Source organism: Phascolarctos cinereus, unplaced genomic scaffold, assembly GCF_003287225.1.
Source record: "Phascolarctos cinereus isolate Bilbo 61053 unplaced genomic scaffold, phaCin_HiC Scaffold_3;HRSCAF=262, whole genome shotgun sequence".
NCBI classification, from domain to species: Eukaryota; Metazoa; Chordata; class Mammalia; order Diprotodontia; family Phascolarctidae; genus Phascolarctos; species Phascolarctos cinereus.
Window position 1 is genome coordinate 74,775,282 of NW_027555736.1, and position 20,480 is coordinate 74,795,761.

The 20,480-nt window shown below is 38.9% G+C and overlaps 1 protein-coding gene across 3 annotated transcripts in view; it reads right to left on the minus strand.

Moving 5' to 3' along the window:
• LCOR (ligand dependent nuclear receptor corepressor) overlaps window positions 1-18,669 on the minus strand; it is a 130,448-nt gene extending 111,779 nt beyond the window's left edge. For 2 of the 3 annotated variants that reach the window (XM_020996977.2, XM_078150943.1), the window contains exons 1-2: window positions 18,505-18,669; window positions 17,393-17,466 (exon numbers count right to left, since the gene is read on the minus strand). The gene's annotated coding sequence lies outside the window, so the exon portion shown is untranslated. Of the gene's footprint in view, window positions 1-17,392; window positions 17,467-18,500 lie in introns of all 3 variants that reach the window. The other variant, XM_020996978.2, reaches the window with a different exon arrangement.
• Between the last annotated feature and the right edge of the window lie 1,811 nt (window positions 18,670-20,480).

Below are 20,480 nucleotides of genomic sequence, written 5' to 3' on the forward strand. Positions count from 1 at the left end.
AAAAAACCCTATAATTATCTAGCCCACATCTCTCCATCTTTTTTCCTAACTCAACAATTCCCTTCTTTCTTTCCCACCCTTTCCCTAGTAAATTGCTAGAATCAATACGAATCCCAGCTTGGCTATGAAATCAATCTCTTTCCAGGTTGTAAGTGGAGATCATACTCCTTCATTTAGCCAAAGGAATGGGACAGAGGCCAGGTGGAGGCACTTTGCTTATTTCCAGACAATTATTTTAATACATAGTTACCAGAGTTCAGGAAAGGGAAACAGCTTCAGAAATAAAGGTACAACTGTAACAGCAACAGGATATTCTATAGTACCTCTCTGCCCTGCTCACAGGTTCCTCTGGCTTCAGCAGTACTCTACAATGACAGAAGCGAGGCAGACTCAGCAAAAGATGTTCATTTTTCACAAAAGACAACAAGACACTGCAGTGAGCGCCCTGGCACTAATGTCAGAGGACCTCGGTTCAAATACCACTTCTGATACTTAGTCCTCCTTCTGTGTCCCTGCAAGAGTCTCTTCAGTGCACCCCAACATAATACCCTCACCTGCAAAATAAGGGGGTTAGAATAGTTGGCTTCAAAGGTAACTTCCAGCTCTAACTCTATGGTCTTCTCTAATAGACAAACTCTCACAGCTTTGCCCTGGTAACTTCTTTTTCTTCCAACCAAAACAAAGTAGCATTCTAGGCACTCAAAGCCCATTCCATTCATTCACTAAGAAAATAATAATCGAACATATGAGTCAGACACTATAAGAGGGGATGAAGAAATTAATAAATGGCTGCTGTTCTAAATGAGCTTACAATCAAGTAAAAGGAGACGCGACATGTAGATATAACTATAATACAACGGAGCATAAGTGCCATAAGATTGGTTCAAGGTCCTATAGAAAGCCAGAAGAGAGACAGGGGGAAAAAAGAATTTTAGCTGAATCTTGAAGGATAAGTAGGACTTGCACAGGTTGTGATGAAAAAGTGTGAAGGCAGAAAAGCACTGGGCATGTTCAAGAAATAGGAAATAGCTCACCTTAAAGACAACCAGAGATAACAATAAATTATCTACACAGATTATCTAATTACACTAACTACAAAGTTCAGTTTTGGATACAGTGAATTTGAGGTACCTATGGATCACCTAGATAGAACAATCTATTAGGCAATTAGAAAATGCAAAAGTTGAGGTTTCAAAAGAGGTTAAACCTAGCTTAGGAGGTCATTTACATAGAGATGACAACTAAAATTACATGCTAGAATAAAACTATTATGCAGGAGTGTATATAAAGATAAAAAGGCATAAGCTTAGGAAGCAGCAATATTTAAGAGATATAAAAAAGCCAACAAAATAATCTAAGGTAGGGGAAAAAAAGTTATGTGTTGGGGAGTCAAAGGCAAAGAAAATTTCAAGGAAGTGGAATCTCTCTCCTATCTAAAAATGATTACTCTTTTAATGAAGTTAAATTCTATAAAGAAGACAAGAACTCCTCAATTCAATTTGATTAGCATGTATAATGCACTTGCTATCTGACAGGCACTATGCTAAGTGTAGGGATACAAACACACACAAAAAACAGGAGTCCACAATCTGCTGAGGAAAAATAACTCATGCACAGGTAAATAAATACAAAATAAACAGAAAGCAACCATGGCTTCAGAGTTTGATACATATATCTTTTAGGTCCCTTATGGAGCTGAAATTCTATGTGGACTAACCAAGACCGGTCTAGCTGGTAAAGAGGTGGTTATTGACATCCTTCAAGAGAGCTGTTTCATTACAGTGATAGGTTATGAAGCTACATTGTTAGGGACTGAACAACAGAGTGGTGAGGGAACAGAGGCATTTAGCATAAATCACAAATTTGGAAATGTGGCTAGTGTAAGGAAAGAGAGAAGGTTAAGATGAGGTTTATTTTGGAGGCACTGGGAACAATTAAACAAATAAGGAAGATGAAGGGAAGAAGTTAAGGGTGAGAGATTAAACAGACAGAACAATTGATGAAACAAGATCCCAAGGGAAGAATACCATCAAGAACAGAGGTGGCTAGCCTAGCCTTGGAAGGGAAGAAAAATAAATTTTCCTCTGAGGAGAAGGAAGCATATGACAATAGGTGAAAGAGAGAGAAACTTAGAAGACAAGAGAAACTCCTTTCAACCTTCCTCCAGTCATATAGCCTCTATTACCTCAGTAAAATAAGAACTGAATTCATCTGTTCAATAGTGGCAGATTAATGAAAATGGAAAAGGTTTAGAATAGCTACAGTGGGGAATCTGATAGGGATTCAAGTAGGGAAGAATAAAACAATTTCCAAGCAGCAGTAGGTAGGCAGTCTGCCTATAGTCTAGAGTCACTTACCTCCAAGTAAATCAAAGATTACTGTCCTTTATAGTCCTCATCTTTCACACTCCTCTAAAAAAGGAACTTTTAAGCTGCAGTAAATTCTGGTTATAGCCTCATGGGGGGTTATAGCCTCCTTCCTTTCAGGGCATGAGGAAAATTGTTAAGTATGTTAAGTACAGATCAGATCTTAGCTCCCCTTTTCACCACTGGGTAACATACACAAGTGGCTTAAGTTGAAGGTACTAACGAAGAGGGAAAACAAAGCTCTCACTCCTCCCTGTGATAAAAAGAATCACTAATGATAACACAGCACACAGAGGACCAACCCTGGAATCAGAAACATCTGGGTTCAAATTCTATTTCTTACATATACTAGTAAGGTGACTATGAGACTATGAGTAAGTCATTTCTCTCAGTTCCAGGCAACTCTGCCTTTTGACAAGTGATTAATTAATCTGCATTGGTGAAGGGAGAATTTATTATTCTGATGAAATATCATCAATGGAATAAATCCACAGAAGCTTAAAAAACATCCTTATCTCCATCCACCCCACCCCACCCCAAAAAAGATGCAAACAGGAACTAAAATGCTTTATGAAAGTCCAAACAAGAGGCAAAAATGAGTTGCTGCCATACCAAGGTGAGACCTCTGAACCTAAAAGGCACAAAAGTAAGCTAAAATGCTCCTACCCTACCTCTTGAGGGAAAAGTATTGAATTAAGTGCCTACTCTGTATTAGGTAGTAGGGATACACACACAAAATTTCTATTTCCTACCTTTGAGGAGGAGCTAGTGAATGCTAACTATACTATACTATAATACTATCAGAAGAGCTAATATCCAATCACCTAATATAGGTGGTTCTTTCCACAACAGAAAAGATGGCCTTGGTAGTTGAAATAAGCATCCAGAAAAAGATGTGGAATGATAAAGTAGAAAATACTTAAGCTATCCTGGTTTTAGGGTAATAACCTATGACAGAAACCAGATTATTTTTAACTACTGGGCTAAATAACTGAGAACAAAGTGCTTAACTGTGCCTGGAACACAGCAGGTACTTAATAAATGTTTATAGACCGAGAAAGAAGAGGGGTGTAAAATTTAATTCAACAAAAACTGCACATAGCACTTCTATGTGTATGTGAAAGAAAAAGGAAGAAAAGGTACATTTCATGGGAGAGTATTTCTATATCATCAGAAATTGCCTAGCTGCCCCAAAATGTAAAAATTATTAAGTGTAGTTGTACATATGTTTAGTGTTTCTTATAAGACATTTTGGTGTTTTGTTTTTTTTTTAAAGGAAAGGAATTCTTCATTTTACCAAGTAATCTATAATTTTTTAAAGATAACTTTTTAAAAAATTAAATTTACATATATTTTTTCTGTGAACAGAAATCTGTTTTCTCTCCTTCCCACCACCTACCCAATTGGAAAAAAGAAAAATATTTGTAACAAATATACGTAATCAAGCAAAACAAATTCTCTTATTTTCTATTTCAAAAAAAGTCTCATTCTGTACTCTGAATCTATCACTTCTCTGTCAGAATAACATGCATCTTCATTATTGGTTCTCTGAAATTAAAGATAGTAATTGTGTTGCTCAGAGTTCTTACAGTTTTCAGAGTTGTCTTTATAGTGTTGTTATTGCATAAGTTCTCTTTTTGTACATTTCATTCATGAGTTTATAGAAGCGTTTTTGTAATATTGATGTTATGGTATACATTATTCTGGTTCTGCTTATTTAACTATACATCAGTTCTCACTCACATCTTTTGATAGAAAACCATTGTGCTGTCAGAAATGAAGAAATAAATGATTTCAGGTGATTCGTAATTTAATTCAGATAGCAAGTTTTAGTGCCTAAGAAGTTGTTATAGATTCATTTTCATTAACATTTTGATTTTGTGAAAGAGGCTATACTTGTATTAGAAATAAATTTAAATTTATGTGCAAGCTCCAATTTAATTTTTCTCTTAAATTTTTCATGTGCTTTTTATTGTGATTTATGTAAACCCTTTTTGTAGGGCAAGTTGTGATATCTTGAGGCAACTTTTTCAACGGTGATCTCTTCCACAGGAATTCTCTTTTCAGACCCAGAAAGCAATTTTGTCGTGAGGTCTTGATATGTCTATGTGCACAGGAAAGGTAGAAAAACATATGCTTAATTGTTTCGTTTAGTTTTTTATCTGAGGGAGTGCTTTTGTCTGGCTTTTCAAACCTCTCAACTGGTTTCATTTTAATACAATCTGGTAACAGATTCTCATTGCTATGGAATCAAAGAAGCTGGGTTCAAATCTCAGCTCTGCCATTTCCTTAGCTGTGACCTTGGGCAAATCACTTAACCTATTTGAGCCCTAGTTTCCTCATCTATGGAACTCAAGGGTTAGCCTACATCAGACACATCAACCACATGCCAGGTCCACAACACTCCCCAGTGCAGCCCAAACCAGATTAAAATGTAACTGGGAAATAATTAACAAAATAAATAAAAATACAATAAAACACAGGTTATATTACTTTTCTAAGTAAATATGAAGTCCACAGGGATCTTTATGTAGTTTGGTGGCTTCTGTCCATGTGAATTTGACACACCACTAGCCTAGACAATTTCTAACCTATATAGCAGTTCTAAATCTATGAACCAGAACTAGACTTAAGATTTTAATGTAGCTGTACCATATTCATAAAAACATAATGATTAAGAGAATTTGTTCACATAGAAGAAAACATAAATAACCATTATCCCCCTTGCAATTTTAGACACAGCCTGGCACACAGTAGGAGCTTAACAAATGTTTGATTGACTGATAATAAGCATAGTGCAAAAGTTAAATTGTCATTATGTAGTTTGGGGTAAGAAGAAAAGCAGAGAGGGCAAAACCCTAGTAAGAACAGAATTCAGCAAGGGACTGGACCCAAGAACTATATATGGCATAAAAGAAAGGAAAGAAGAGAGATTGGTTTCTCAGACTTTTTTGGAGGGTAAATTTGTTTAAGGTTCTGTGGTCTCTATCATTCTTTACCTACTCTCAAATTTGTTTCAGGCTTCTTGAAGGATAAAAACTACTCCAACTTTGCATAATTACTTCTGAGAAGGTCTACTGCCAAACACTTGACAATTACTAGCTGTGTGACCCTGGGCAAGTCACTTAACCCCAAGTACCTAAAAAAGTTAAAAAAAGGAATGTCTATTGACAATAAAAGTTGTTTTTTACCATGTGACCCTCAACATTCCCCCACAAACAACTGTTTTTGAGGTTAATGCGTCTTGAAAGAATAAAAGGCCAAGTCTGTCCCATCTCCCAGGAAAACCAGGAGTAAAATTTACTCACAGCGCATTGCAACAAGGAGCAACTGGTAAGATAAGGATGGAAACATTCCTTCCCTCAAGTTTACTCCTATATTCACTTAAACTGTATTCACTGTCACAGATGCTATAGAAGTATAATCTTTCCTCCTCCCTTCTCACATAATCTAAAAAGTGAGTTCAATTTCTTAAATAGAGTTAAAATGATTATCATCACAAAAGCATCATTTATGAAAAAAGTTGATCACTGGAAATTTCTATATATGCATAACACAGCACAAATAGTTTTCATATATGCTTATGAACATATTGAGAAATGTCATGACTTCTTACTGTGACAAAAGACCACTAACTAATATTAGTGATGTGTAATATGAACACACTAAATATGAACACAATTTGGGTAAAAATATGTAAATTCAAAACGGTGAAAATGTAGCTCATGTTGGAGAACATGTGGCTATTAAAGTACTATTAGAAAATGGAAAATGTCATTAAGATGCAAGAAATGCCAAAGCTGGAAATGAATTTGAAACTAAACTATCAACAAAATCACGTCAAGATAACATACACTTAAGACAGAAGTTTCTAGATATCTGCCTCAAAGATGAATATGGCAAAGAAGAACACAAAGAAACTTATATTCATGTGTAGCATTCTCAAAAATTCAGAGAAGCTGATGGTAAGCACTCTAAATTCTTTTCTTAAAGTGAAATGCTATTTATATTCTAATCATAATTTTTATTGCGAATAAGTGTCAATCAAATGTGTTTAAGTAGAACATACCTTGTATAAATGTGTTCAATTGCCATCATCAAGATTATGTAACTTAAAGTGCTGACCTTTTGTTTTTAAATTAAGACCTCCTCCTCTCTTTTCATCATTAAATGTCTTGTTTCCAAATCATATTAATATCCAAATCTGTCTTACTTTTTCCTCTCTTTTTTTCCATTTTGATGAAACTTAATCTCATTTCTTGTTTCACAGTAATTAAATACGTCTCTATTTCATATTATATCACATTAACTATGTGCTCTCATGACTCAAAATTTTAAGTGTTGGGGTAAAGAACAAGTATAGTACAACAAAACCTGCTACTGCATTAGTGAGTATTTGCAATGCACTGTAGGGTATTCAAACAAACTGAGAAACTTACATTTATCTTTAGCACAGGTCATATAACTGAAAAATCAGCAAAAAGTCAGCATCACAACACTTTCCTAAAGAAGGTAAATACCAACTGCTGCACAGCCAACTGCTCTACTAGAACGTAATCTCCTGCATGGAATAAATTTTCATTTGTTTTTACATCCCAGCACTTAGCACGATGGGTTGCATATGGAATGTGATTAATAAATGTTGTTTCAAGTGATTTAAATTTTACTTCCCTTGGCCAAAGGGAGACTCCTACTTACAAAGCTGTCTCTCATTTCAAAAAATGCAGACTTATCTATATGGCATTTTCATACATGTCAAGCTTCTGACAAAATGCATAAAGAGGCACAACCCAGGTGTCCTAACATAGCAAAGCCAGGCTTTGGTTACTGAAATCAAGACTAATAAAAAACAAAATCACCTTTTCAAATCAAACAGTCCAGTCATACATTAGAAAAATCAGATTATATTAAACTTTGTAGTAAATTACATTTTATTACAATCAACATTTTTACCCACCCACCCCCACAAAAAAGGGGAAAAAACACTATTCTGGTTTAAGTGCAAATAAAATAAAATCATATTTAGACTAAGATTCTTAATATTCTAAAAATAAACCTTTATTATCACCATATAATCTTCTTAATCAAATGACTAATAATGAGTATGACTAAAAACAGTTCTCAAAAATATGAATTAAGGGTTTAAATAAGCCTTCCCTAAGTAATACTACCCCTCTCTGATCATTCTATTTGCAGACCCATTCTCTTTCCCATCACCAGAATTCAAAATATAATTTAAAAGAAGCAAGATATAGTGGATATTGATCAATGTAGAGTTAACACCTGGGTTCAAATCCCATTTCCTAGCTGTGACCATGCCAAGTCACTTGGTCTCTCTGAGCCTCTATTTAAACTTTAACTGTAAAAAGGGAGATAATGTGACTTCTAACATCCACACTATAGGGTCATGGTGAGGTTCAGATGAAATAATGTATGTAAAGCATTTTGCAAGCTCTAGTATATACTATATAAATGTCAGCCATACAATAGAGAAGCCATGATGACATGAAAGAAAACCTGCCTTACATCTTTTATATATTCTGTGACTATGGGCAAGTCATTTAATCTTAGTAGCACAGGCAACTCTCTGAGACTATAAATTACAAACTGGATTGGTAGGGGGGTCCCTGAACCAATGACATCACATTCCAAAATAAAATGATAAAATGATACTATTATTGTACAGCAGAGTTAATGTGTGTGTGTATACATATATAGTGAACAGATTCAACCTGTAATTTTATTGGCACAGGGAACTCCCAGATAACAAAGCTCCCTCTAGCAATGAAATTGGGCACCTTGTTTGCAAGAGTTGCCTAGAACACTGAGAGGTGAAGTGATGTGCCCAAAATGTGCCAAACACAGGACTTGAAGCCATTCAGTATGCCATGGTGTGTGTGTGTGTGTGTGTGTGTGTGTGTGTGTAAATAATGTAGTTTCTCTTTTTTGGTCTTTTTTTCCCCCAGCGGTATAAGCAGAAATCGCTGTCTGGAAACTCCTTCCAAGGGCAGTTAGGCAACTTCTCTATAATTTAATGTCTTTGTGAGTTGCCTAAGACACTGACCAGCAAAGGCAGACTTGCACTCAGATGCCCTTTCCACTACCTTTCTAGCATACATATTGCCCTGAAATTGTCTGAGATGGTTACTGTATAACATAGCCTCTCCTCAGCAGTCAAGCCTCCTTGCTTATTCCCACCTCTGTATTCCTCTCTCCTCTTCTTCAAATCCTTTAGATTGAACTTCAAAACTATAACTCAAATACTTCCCTCCAGGAAGCCTCCCTGATTAAACCTAACTGGTTTTAAATCATTTGCCATTTTAGCCTATGCTCCCTCAGCATTCACTCTGTACTCTGAACTATAATAAAAATCACCCTTCCACTTTACTCGTAACTAAGGAGTATACAAATAGTGAGAAAGTATACAGTAAGGCAAACAGTTTAGAATATTGTCTGTCATAATATCTTAAGTTCAATAAGCTCAAATTTTCAATTCTAACTATTTCCAAGTTATACCTGGTATAATGAGGAAAACACTGGATTACAAATCAGGAAAATGTGGGTTCAAACCCTGACAGAGACTTTGAGCAAGTCACTTAACTTCTCTGTGCCTCAGTTTCCATATCATTTTACAATGAGGGGATTAGACTTAAAGGTACCCTATGATTATATTCATCAATACCATGAAAAGAAAACAGGCCTTTACTGTTTTAACAGGTTAAAATTGAGAAAGAAATTCTCCCAACACTTCATAAACTTACAGATGGCTTCACAGAGTGCTCACTTAACCTTTAATCTATCCAAGGAAGGATCAGAATCTCTGCATGGAGGCATTTATCTGATTAAGGTTTGTAAGCTCCTTGAGTATAGCATCTTATTTTTCTTCTCCATCTTTCTCAGTACCTAGTATAAGAGCTCTGCTCATCTGGGAAGGGTGGTGGAAGATGTCTGAACCTGTGATTTCACCAGTACAAGCAACTCTCTCAGAAAGACGGAGTGCCTTCTACCAATGGAGTTCTACCACTCTCCTGGAAGAGAGAGTAAATGACTTGCCCAGAATCATACAGTAACTGTAGCTAAGCATGTGTCAAAAGCAGAACTTTAATTCAGGTCTTCCAGACTCTTCAGAACTGCTCTCTATATACTACACAACACTGCCTCTCCCTTTGCACATCAGTGATTTAAAGAAATGTTGAATTACTGACTTCTCTTTCCTCTGGTAATCAAGACAGGCTTTGTTTCAACCCTAGAGAATCCTACACATTCTGCATTCCACATAATGACATGCATCTCTAAAAAATATATATTTTTTACAGAATCATCAAATTGTATGAGACATCAGAGATCATCAGAGTCCAGGGACTCTTTATCTGGCGTTCATGAACTAGTTTTTAAAAGAATTTTGATAACTATTTTTCAGCCACTGGTTTCCTTTGAACACTATGTATTTTATTTTATTCAAAGGGTCCACAAGCTTTACCAGACTGCAAAAGTTCCTAGTTCTGCCTTCTTGGGCCATGCAATTCTACCAGATGATAGCCCTTCAAATACTTGGAAGATAGTTACCATACTAAAAGAATCACAGATTTAGAGTTGGAAGACACCTAGAAGCCATCTAGGCCAACACCTTAATTTTACTGATGAAGATCTGAGATTGACAGATTATGTGTAAACCCAAGTTTACAAGAAAAGAAAGTGACAGGGCCAAAATTCAAACCCAGGTCCCCTGATTCCAAATCCTGTGTGCTTTCTACTATACCACATTGCTTCTCCAAGTATCTTCTTTGCCTTTAATCACAATGTCTTGCCTAGATTTGTATACCCTCTGTTCCTTCAAACGATCCTAATATAACAGGGTCTCCAGGTCCCTTACCCTGAGTGAAGCACTCATTAAAAACCTGAATAGAAATTTTAGTCTGCTCTCTAAAGGTAATTTTAGAGAAACATTTCAGATACTCCTTGGGAAAATCCCAGTGGGATGGCTCTTAATTGAACAAGCCTTCATTGAGGGCTCAATGTGTGCAGAAACTATTCCAGATACTATGATCCATGCCATCAAAAACTTAATTATAATTGGAAAAACAAAACATTGTAAAACATGTAATGACTTAACATGAAACACAGTAACTATAATTATAAAATAATATACAAGATTCCTTGTTTACAGTAATACAGTTTATACTTTGTGTTTTTCTAGCCCCACCCATTCTCACTCTATTAAATTTCCTATATTACTCATCTGTTTCTGAAACACACTCATTTGTAAGTTATAATCATTTGTAAATTTATACAAATGATTACACATATTTCAGAAATGCAACAAAAAAGAATATAGGAAATTGAGCAAGGATGGATGGATTGTACTTGGAGAACGAAAAATACAAACCATACTAACGTAAACAAGGAGTTTTTTTACGTTATTTTCAGTACATTGCTACAGTACAGTATTTCATAGCTGGAGTTACCGTCTCATGTTAATTACATATTTTACCATGATTTGTCTTCTCAACTAAAATTTTAGTTCCTTGATGGCCTGGACCATACTACTGGAATAATTCTAGCACACAGTAAGTGTTCAATGAAGACTTGTTCAATGAAGACTTGTTCAATTAAAAGTGATCCCACAGTTTAAACTGGGATTTTTTCCCAAAGACTATGCATATATATGTATGTGTGTATATATATGTATATTCATTAGTACATGACAGTATTTGACCATAAACTCTACAAGTCAATTAGTCAACAAGCACTCATTAAGCAGTTAGAATGTGCCACATACTGTGCTAAACACTGAGAATACAAAGAAAAGCAAAAACAGGTCCTATTCTCAAAAAGCACGCATTCTAACAATATGAAAATAACCAGGTACATACAAGATATATACAGAGTATATGAAGGCATTCTGAGAAAGACAGGCATTAGCAACTCAGGGAATGAGAAAGGCTTCCTGCAGAGGTGGGATCTGAGCTGAATCTTAAAGGCAAGTAATCTAAGAAGATGAGGTGAGAGGGCAGAGCATTCTAGGAATAGGAATAGGCAAGAGACAGGAGAAAGGCCAGTTTAGCTGGATTGTAGAGTTCATGAAAGGGAGTAATGTAAAAGAAAACTGTAAAGTTAGGAAGGGGATAGTTTACGAAGAGCTTTAAATTCTAAACAGAGTCTTTATAGTTGACCTTTGAGGTAACCGGGAGACATTGGTACTAATTAAGCAGGAAGGTGACATGGTCGGATGTACACTTTAAAAAATCACCTTGACAGTTTCAGGGGAAACTAGGAAGACTTCTATGAACTGATGTAGAATGAAATGAGAAGAACTAGAACAATTTACACAATGACAACGATACCATAAAAGGGAAAAAAAACTTTGAAAGACATTAGAACTCTGGTCAATGCAATAACAAACCACAAGTCAAGAGGATAAAAGATGAAACATGCTATTCACCTCTTGTCAGAGAAATGACAAATTTAAAGCGAAGACAGACATATGGGGGAATATTTTTTGCTAGACTCTATGTGCTTATGATGAGGGTTTTATTTTTCAGTGTTGTTGCTGTCAGGGGGAATGGTGAGAGGGAAAGATGAATGTATTTAAACAAAAAATTTTCAAAATAACCTTAGTAACTAAGGAAAAAATGTAATGAAGTGGGGAGAGACTTGAGGCAGAGATCAATTAGAAGATTACTGCAATAGTCCAGGAGAGGTGATGAGAACCCAAACTGGGATTGTGGTTGCATGAATGGAAAGAAGGCGGGGAAGGCACAGTGCATACACACATAAGAGATTTTGTTAAGGTAAAAGGGGAAAGATCTAGTAATGGTTTGGATATGTGGGGTAACTGAGAAGAGGATGACACCAAGATTGTGAGCCTAGGTAACTGGGAAGATGATGGTGCCCTTGACAACAATAGAAGGGGGGAAATGACTTAGGGACAAAAATAATGAGCTCTGGGACATGATGAGTTTGAGATGCCTGCAGGACATCCTGTTAAAAGATGTCCAAGAAGGAATTAGAGATATGTAACTATAGCTCAGCAGAAAGAATAGATGTGCTATACACACACAGACACACACACACTATACATTATACAGTGAGATATACATATATCCATATATACACTAGCTAATTTTTGAGTAATTTTCAAAATAAAAGTTTCTAATTCCTAACTCAAGAAACTGTAACTTCCTTTATTTCCTCTAACTCACCATAATGGACTCAGAAAAACTAATATCAAAAATGTTTATTTATAAAAGGAAGAAAATGCCAGGAAAGGGGGGGAAGTAGTATGGATATGACAAACAACTAATGCCCTCTAGTTCAATTTGGATAATGTGATAAAGAAAAAGCCTTTGATTGTCATGTATCCTGCTTCTGATTATAAAGATGAAGGGGAAAATATCGACCCATAATAGATACACACACACACACACACACCCCTTGTGACTATAAATAAAACTTTAAATAAAATAAAAATAACCCATACCAGTGCATTTATAGTATCGTCCTTCAAAGTTGTTACCTCAGAAGGGTATGCATTTACTACAAAAAATGCTGTCACTGCTCAAAACATTTTTGGAACTACTTTGGAACTGTTATTGGAGGCAGTTTATAAGTATTCAAGAAAAATCGATCTTACTTTATAGTTGTACTCATGTGATCACAATTGTTATAGAACCACCTGCCATCAAACAACTTTTGGCTGTTTCAACCTTTCTCCCCCCATTTCCCTCCAGGGTGGAACTTTGCCATCACCGAAAATACTACAAAGAGCATAGTCTACTCAGAAATACATTAAGTCTCCCCATTTCAAATCTCTCCCCTTTCCAGTCTATCCTCCACAGAGCTGCCAAACTGATATTCCTAAAGCACAAGTCTGACTACATTCTTCTCCTACTCAGGAAGTACCAATGGCTCTCTACTGGCTACAGGATAAATATCAACTTCTGGTTAGTATTTAAAGCCCTTCACAATCTGGTTCCAGTCTATTTTTCCAGCTGCTAACAAGAACAATAACGGGGCAGCTAGGTGGCACAGTGGATAAAGCACTGGCCCTGGAATCAGGAGGACCTGAGTTCAAATCTGGCTTCAGACACTTGCCACTTCTTAGCTGTGTGACCCCTGGGCAACTCACTTAACTCCACTGCCTAGCCAAAAACACCCCCCCCAAATATTAGGTAGATAGATAGATAGATAGATAGATAGATAGATAGATAGATAGACAGACAGATAGACAGACAGATAGATAGACAGCATTTAGGGCTTTTATCAGACTTTAAGATTTGCAAAGCTCTTTACAGCTATTATCTCATTTTATCTTCACAAGAACCACCAAGGTAGGTACCATTATTATTTCCAATTCACAGATGAGAAAAATGAGGCAGACGGCAAGGACTTGCCCACAGTCACATAGCTAGAAAGTGTCTGAAGCAGAATTTTAACTCAAGTCTTCCTGACTCCAGGTCCAGTGCCTATCCAGGACAAATCACTCCCTTTCAGGAATGTCATGGTCCTGCCAAACTAGATAGACTACTTGTTGTTTCTCACATACGACATCCCATCTCTGCCTCTGCACAAACTGCTCCCTCTCCCCCTTGTAACGGGACTCCCTCCTCACCTCAAGTTCTTAGAACCCCTACTGTCTCAGTACACTATCCCTACAAAAGACCTATCCTGATTCCCTAGTTACCATTGCTTTCCTACCCCAATGAAATCACTGTGTCCACATTTTGTGTTTCTATAGCTATTCAGAGTTTCCCCCGTACTTCCAATACAATGTAAGCTCCTTGTGAACTGGGATTGTTTTATTTTTGTCCTTGTATTTCTCATGCTTAGCACAGAGTAGGCACTTAATAAATGTTAGCTGAATGAATGAGTCAGAGAGAGTCTAAAGGCAATTCCCAAACAGAAGCCCCAAAAAATATCTTTGGGCAATAGCATCACTATTGGAAAAAGTCCACAGGCTCCCAAGATAACTACTTGGGATGGGGCAACACTCACTTCTAAGTATTAGCCTAACAATAAATCTCATCACCCTGTAATTATCACACCCTACATCCTTAACAGGTCCCTTAAAACTAGAGATGAAAACAAAACCCATAATTCCTGAGCTATCTACCAAATCAAGTAAAATTTCCATAACCATAATGGTCAAGGCCCTTAACAAACATAGTGCAACTTACCCTTCTATAACCTTATTTCCTATACCCTAACCCTAGGCTTCAATTAAATTGGATTACTTATTCCCCAATCAGGACTTTCATTTTATTACCTCCACACCTGACTCATGTCATTTTTCTCTATTTGGAATATTCCCATTCCACACCTATTGTAATCTTACACAGCCTCTCACTCTTAAGTCCTATAAGCACTTGATTTATGCTACTAATTGGTACTTAATAATATTGCCTTGTTTTATACTTTTCCCCCCTCCCTTCTATTCCATAATAGAGGGTGGGAAGCCCTCAAATAATTTCACCTTTGTATCTCTGGTGTCTAGCACAGAGATTACACATAGTAGGAGCTTTAAAAATGTTCACTGAATAAATGTCATTCTTTGAAAAAAGAATTCAATAAGCCCTTGTCCACAAATATTGCATTCCTAAAAATAGCACTAATGCCAATATGGTTGAGTATTTACTCAGGTTCATACCATAATAAAGCAAACAGTCATCAACTAAATCAAAAAAACGAGAAGACTATCAATCTGCAACCCTGTAAATTAAGAATTATAGCTCAAATATCTCCTAGTATTACTTTACCACACTTTATTTGCTGGAGTCAAAACAATGTAACATCGCTGTGTAGGCCAGAGAAAGTCATCTAACACTGGCTCTCCCACATGGCTTTCCCACTCTGACCAGATCAACACAGGGGTCAGACCTAATTTCCCATATACACTGTGTAGAATTCCTTAAAAAGCAGTCACATCTGAGGCAGTACAAGATGCAAATTAAGTCATTTCCCTGCAATTTGAATCGGTCATCCCCACAGGACTTCAATGCTTTCCTCTCTTACTATCCAAGTCCCTAAAAAGGTAGTAAGGCTGAGTTAGTATCAGTAAATATGCTCACCTCTCTTCTGTTAATGATAAAGAAGTGGCAAGAAAAAGAATATTTAAAATGAATTCTCATTCATTCCAAAAAGTTTAATGCTGAGTGTAAATTAAACATAATTTGAAAAACAAATAACACTACTGTATTGAGACAAATGAGTCATAAGATCAGTTAACAAGTCAACTGTTCTATTTGCTACAAGGATTTTTATACAATCAGCCAATTAAAAAAGGTTATAAAATTGAACAAATAGTTGCTTCTACAACAGTCTAAAAGCTAACCAATATTTTCTTAATTTAAAAAGTTCTGAAAGTTAAAATTAATTTATTTTGTAATCTATATTGGATTTAAAAAAGAAATACTACTGAGTATGTAAAGGAAATTGGGAATCTGTGATTTAACTGATTGATTTGAGAGTCCAAACTATTTATAGTCTACTACTGAGATTAAAATATTGCAATTGCACTTTGGACTCTAAATATCTTTTGAACTTTACCTCCTCAAAACTCAGAATTTGGCATTAAAGATTAAAGATATAATGTGCAAAGATAACCACTATGTTGAACAATAAACACTATATAAGCCTTGCAATAAGGAATGACCCAAAACAAGAAAAACTGTTAGATTGGGATGATTTAAAACTCATGAAAACTATCTGAAGTCATGTTGCTTTTAAAAATCTGTAGTTTCACAAGTCAAAGCTAACTGTCAATTTCAAAATCATTTAAAAACTGTATTGAGTCTAATGCAACAAAAGCAGTCCCTGAGAAAATCATAGTAAAGATGACACTTCTAGAAAACAAAGATTAAATAACCTTCATCATGAAAACTCAGTTTAAAAAAATTACATGCCTTTTAAAATCAGAAGACATATTCTAGAAATGCCACAAGTAACAAATATGCCAAAGAAAGATGTATATATCAAATGAAAACTTATATTTAGGAAAGTAGTTTTATCTTAAAGAATAAAACAAGCCTCAGAATCAAAGCAAATTAACTGCAAACTGATAACCAAAAGGTGGTTTAGTGAAGGTCACCAATGCAGCAGAGACTGAAATTCACTGACTCTTAACTGAGAAAATGATTTTTTCGAAATGTTTACACAGCACATTATAACAGTCTATTTTTGATATGTTTTTTTCCCCACTGTTAAATATTCAACCCATTTTCTTCCCACTGTTAAATGTTCATAATTATTTCAAACCTTGAACCACTAATGTAACTAACATCAATTATCATTGTTTCTATGCTAGACTAAGTCAAGGTCTTGTAACAAGATTTACATGATCTATTTTCACAAAACACCACTGGAGACAGGGATAAGCCTGTTTCTGAAAAAGTATTATCTTTTAGGTAAAGGTTACCTAATTTTTCACTTCGTTTAAAGTTTCAGTTTTGCTTTTAATCTATTACAGAAAAAAATCCCTTGTGAGATATGGTAAAGGGCAGACACTCCTGTCAAGCCAGAAGGCTCACGCACAAAGACAGGGAGCTAACCAAGTGCTGTAATTCTTCCAAACTGAGCCTCTCTCTCCATATCCCCTCCACCGACTTCCCCCTAACAGATATGTCTATTAAATCAGTGTCTGTTCTCCCCCTCACACAACAAAGAGAACTTCTCACCGCATGAAATTGCCGCTGAATGGACACCAGAAAGCTGGATTTGCATAATTCCTTCCAATGAAACCCTGTAGGGAAGGAGGGGGTGAGGGGCCCCAGACAACCTCTAAAATCTCCTACGTTAGCAAACAGTTAGGGAAGACCAGGTCCCTAACTAATATGCCCCGAGGGCCTCCCCAGAGAGTGGGCGTGCGGGACGGGGAAATTTCCCCACACATCAGCAGCAGCAGCAGCAGCAGCAGCAGCAGCAGCAAAGAATGAGAAGTAACAATACTGGAAGCAGGAGAGTCAAGACACAAGGATGGAGTGGGGCTGGGGCGCGGCGGGCGGAGCGGAGACACCACACGGGCCACTTACTTTTCGGAGGGGGGTTAAATATATGAGTTAAGCCCTTATGGTCCCGCCGGCCGCCGCACAGAGGGAAACGGGACCTTGGGAGAGAAAAACAGACAAAACATACAGTGTGAGAGGAGCAGCTCAGCCGCCCGGGCCCCTCCCGGGGGCACCCCCGTCCACTCCCTCCTCCCCACGGGGAGAAGACCACCCGGGGACCGGCCCACGCAAAGCCGCGGCACGGAGCGGGCAGAGGATGCTGCGGTTCTCAGGGCAGCGACGACCAGGAAGCAAACCCCCAGAGAGGAGAAAAGAGGCCCCCGCCGTGGTCTTCTCAGCTGACCTCCGTGCAATCCACCGCCCCCCTCCCCCACGGCACACGCACACGCCACCACCAATAACACACCCACCCCGAGCCCCCGCCAGCGGAGCGAGGGAAGCCGCTGTCCCCCGCGGCCATTACACCCGCTCAGCTCCCTCCTCCGTCGGGCTCGGGGCCTCTGACAGCTCCAGCTCCCCCATCAGCTCCCTCGCCCACTCCCGGGCTCCCAGGGCCGAGGCGCGTGCACGGGGGCGGGGGGGGAGAGGGCGCGCGCGCGGCCACGCGTCTGGGAGGCGAGGGGGGAAGGGGAGGGAGAAGGTGAGGAATGGGGGGGGACGGAGAGAGACAGACAGAAGGGCGGCTGGGGAAGGTGGGGGGCGGTGATTGGTCCAACGCCCCCCTCCCACCTCCACCCCGCCCAACTAGCTCAGCGTAAGCCGGCAGTGGCGACCCCGGAAAAGAGCGTACGTTTCGGACCGAGTCTCCACAATACACCGCGGCCCAGGCGCCGGGTCAGGGCTGGGGGGAGGGGCGAGAGCCCGGCCCGAGAGGGCAGAGCCGCGGAGAGGGGGGGGAAGGAGGGGCGAGCGCGCGCGCGCCGAGTCCACAGGGAGAAGCGGCCGTCGTAGTCGCGCGCCGCTCGCCCACCAGGGGGTAAGGGAAGAGAGGGGAGACGGAGAGAGAGGGAGGGGGAGGGGGGAAGAGAGCGAGAGGGCCGGAGGAGGAACTGACTGGTTCCCTCCCCGGCCGGGGTCGGCAAGCGGCGAGGCAGCCCCGGACCGGAGGCGGCGGCGGGGGGGAGGGTCTCACCTACACAGTGAATGAGCTTGTGGCGCCACGAATCCAGTTCCTGCCGAAAGCCGCGTCTCTCAACGGAGCATTGCTGCCGCCTACACACCCTCGCCATCTTCTGCCGCCAGCCCGGCCCAGCCTCCGCCTCCACCGCGGCCCCGCGCACGCATGGTCACGCCACACCCGGGGCCGCGCACGCACGCCACCCCGCCTTGCGTCAGACCTCCCGGGGTGGGGGGAGGAAGGAGGGCCGTGGGGGAGCTGGGGTGACCCGCGACTCCCTCACCGTCCCCTCCCCTGCCCCGGGACTTCTCGGCTCATTCGTCTGGGAGTCTTTCCCAGGGACCTACCTAGGGTCCCGTGGGCCAGCCCACCCTCCCACTCACCGCTGGGCCGCCCCCTCCAACCCACTCCGAGCTTGGCCTTGGAAAAGTCACTGCTCAGACGTGCCCCTGGTACCTGGTCCAGATCCCAGCGATTCCGTGTCAAAGCGCTGGCCTTACTCTTTTCCCAGTTGTCTTTGTTTTTACACCATTTACCACTCCCAGCTTTCCGCTATGCCAACTGTTGCGTGAAGTTTAAGTACTTTTAATAACCTTATTGGGGCAGAAATAACAGTTGGCGATGGAGAAATAGGACCCCAGTCATTTCAACTTAAAAAAAAAAAGAAAAGAAAAACCTTAAGCTATTTACAGACTTTAAAAGTATTATGAGGCATACGACCTAAGTCATTTCAACTTTAAAAAAAAGGTGCACTATTTATAGACTTTATTACTGCATTTTGAGGAATAGGACCCAAGTCATTTCAACTTTTAAAAAACCCTTTAGACTTTATTAGTATATTATTAACAAAACAATTATTAGACTCATGACATTTAAAGCCCTTCACAACCTGGTTCCAACCTACTTTTCTAGGCTTATTATACATTACTGTGCTCTCCCTTCAAGTGCTGCCCCCCCAATTGCCAGTGCCTCATCCATAAAATTACTTCATATTTATTTTGCATATATTAATATGTATGTATTACTTTGTATATATTAGTCTATGTACATATATTAATCTGTCCTCCAACATAAAATAAGCTTCTTGAAGACAGGGGAAGTTTCTTTTTTGTCTTTGAAGCACCCTGGTACTTAGCACAGTATCTGCACATAGTTGAATGCTTCTTGATTGAGTGAAGCTAATCACGAAATAAATTAATGTAAATAAAAACTGGACTGTCAGCCCCATGGCCCCTGTGTAAAACTCTAGAACTGAGATCAGTTTGCCTTTAGTCCCCCTATACCTTTTACAGATGACCCCCTATCACCCATTTCATCTTCCTTTTTTTTCCTTTAAGAGAAAAAAAACCCTCAAAATTAATTCATACTAAGATCAACTTAAGGTGGTAACCCTTTTTCCATTGGAGGTATTTGTATTTCAAAGGAGGACTTGATTGAGAAGGCAATACTTAGTGCTGAGGTTTGAAATGCTAGTGCCATAATTTTAAGTGTTAGAAAGAAACCAATAGGGGAGATACTTTTCTTCGAAGAGGGGGAGGAGGGAAGAGAGATAAGGGGACAGTGAAATCCGATTGTAAAATACTACAGGCAAGGCTGATCTTAGCTATTAGTCTACAAGGTAGGTCCTTAATATAGATTTCAAACTCTCTTGGCTCTCACCTAGGAAAATCCAAATATTTCTCTTTGATGATGATTTGGGTAGAAAGAAAAATGGAAGAGAGCAGAAAAGGGGAAATGTCACCCATAAAATTAAAAGTATTTGAATTCTCATTATATACACGAAGCTGTGTTATAGTGGATAGAAAGAGACCTGGTCTTGAAGCCAGGAAGACCTGGATTGAAGTCCTACCTGTGACCCAGATTTGGGAAGCAATTTAAATGGAGGGTTGACAACTTTATTTTTATTTTAGAGGCAATAGGGAGCCATTTGAAGATTTTTTTTAAACAGGGAAGTGACATGCTCAGCTTTGTATTTTTAGAAGTTCAATTTGGCTG